Genomic DNA, 2,510 nt, shown 5'->3' on the forward strand with positions numbered 1-2,510 from the left:
GGAAAATGAAATTTGTGCAATTTACTCCCTATTCCAAGATTAACCAAAATCCCATCAGAAAATTTACCGAACATGTATTCATAAAAATTCAAAATTTTTCATCAAATTTCATAACTTTACATTTTAGTCCTTAAATCACTTTTTCATCAAAAATCACTTTGTAAAAGTTGTTTATCTATCAACAACCTTTCATTTACTACCATAAATTTCTAATTTTTAGCATATTCATCCATGAACCAATTTTTATACTTTGATAACTTTTCAAATTGATCCCCCAAATAGATAGATTAAGCTATCCTAGTTTCAAAAATATCAAAATTTCTAAAAACTGGACAAGGAAACTTACCCAATTAAGCCATTAAAGTTTCTTCTCTCTCTCCTAGTGTTTCCATGTATTTTAGGTTGAAGATGACATAAAAAAAAGATGATATATTTTATCATCTTTTAATTAACTAAATATTTATCAATTTCCAATTTAGTCCTTGCCCTTTTTCTAAATTTCCATGGATGAGTCACCAAAATATCTACATACTTTTCCTTAATGGTCTAATTACCATATAAGGACCTCAAGTTTTGAATTCCATAGCTATTTAATCCTTCTAGCTACTAGAATTCAACTTTTGCATTTTATGCGATTTAGTCTTTCTCGTAATTAAGCACATAATCAATAAAATTTTATTATTGGGTTTTTCACAGGGCATTTCTAACATATTACGGGCCATGTAATAAAATAAAAATAAGCTTTATTTTTTACTCGGATTTGTGGTCCCGAAACCACTGTTCCGATTTCACTAAAATTGGGTTGTTACAACTCTTCCCCCTTTAAGGATTTTTGTCCTCGAAAATCTTACTAGTAAAAAGATTTGGGCATTGCTTCCAAATTGTATCCTTTGGCTCCCAAGTAGCCTCTTCTATGCCGTGTCGTTGCCAAAGAACTTTTACTAAAGCTACCTTTTTATTTCTTAACTCTTTTGTTTCTCGAGCTAAGATTTTGATCAATTCTTCACTATATGTCATATCAAGCTGAATCTCTTCCTCTGTCAGAGAAATAACCTGTGAAGGATCAGATCGATACTGCCGTAGCATAGACACATGAAAAACATTATGAATTTGATCAAGTTCTGGTGCTAAAGCTAACTGATATGCAACCGGTTCAATTCTTTCTGTAATCTCATATGGTCCAATGAACCGTGGACTCAGTTTTCCTGTACGACCAAACTGGAGAACTTTCTTCCAAGGCGATACTTTCAAGAATACTTTGTCACCGATTTGAAACTCTATTTCTTTTCCTTTAAGATCAATATAGGACTTTTGACGATCAGAGGTTGTTTTCAAACTGTCTCGAATTACTTTCACTTTTTCCTCAGTTTCACGGACTAAATCAACTCCATGTAATTTTTTCTCATTAAGTTCTATCCAATACAATGGAGTTCTACATTTGCGACCATACAAAGCTTCATATGGTGCCATTTTGATACTAGACTGGTAACTGTTATTTTATGCAAATTCAACTAAAGGTAAATACTTTTCCCAGTTACTCAAGTATACAACATCAAAGCATATCTTCTAAGATCTGTATAACATGATCAGATTTACCATCTATCTGTGGATGAAATGTAGTGCTAAAGTGTTACTGAGTACCCAGAGCTTCTTGCAATTTGCTCCAGTATCGAGATGTAATCCGAGGGTCTCTATCTGAAATAATGGAGATAGGCACTCCATGTAATCTAACAATCCCAGAGACATATAATTCAGGCCATCTGTCCAAAGAGTAATCTATACGTACTGGAATAAAGTGTGCAGACTTTGTCAATCGATCAGCAATCACCCAAATGACATCTTTCTTCTTTGGAGAGAGAGGTAATCCAGATACAAAGTCCATGGTAATCCTTTCCCATTTCCATTTCGGTATTGTGACTGGCTGTAGGAATCCCGAAGGCAACTGATGTTCAGCTTTTATTTGCTGACATATCAAACATTTAGATACAAACTCAGAAATGTCTCGTTTCATTCCTGGCCACCAGTACATCTTTTTTAGATAATTATACATTTAATTAGTACCAGGATGAATAGATATGTTATCGTTATGAGCTTCATTCAAAATCTTCTGTACGAGTTCTGAACCTTTCGGTACACATACTCTGCCTTTAAATAATAGACAATCATCAGTCTCAATCTAAAATTTTGAGTCAGGAATCGATTCACTTTGTATCCATTTTGCTTGCAACTTACTATCATTTTTCCGAGCTTCAGAGATTTGTTGCAAAAACTTTGGTCTAGCTTTTAACTCAGCTATAATTGAACTATCATTAGATAATGACAATCGAGTATCATATCTCATAAGAAAAATAGGGATTTCCTGCTCAGAGCATCAGCAACCATATTGGCTTTTCTCGAATGGTAATTAATAACAAGATCATAGCCTTTTAGTAATTCAAGCCACCTGCGCTGTCTCAAATTCAAATCTTTCTGTGTCATCAAGTAATTCAAAATTTTATGATCCGTGAATA

Source organism: Gossypium hirsutum, chromosome A13, assembly GCF_007990345.1.
Source record: "Gossypium hirsutum isolate 1008001.06 chromosome A13, Gossypium_hirsutum_v2.1, whole genome shotgun sequence".
Classification (NCBI taxonomy): Eukaryota; Viridiplantae; Streptophyta; class Magnoliopsida; order Malvales; family Malvaceae; genus Gossypium; species Gossypium hirsutum.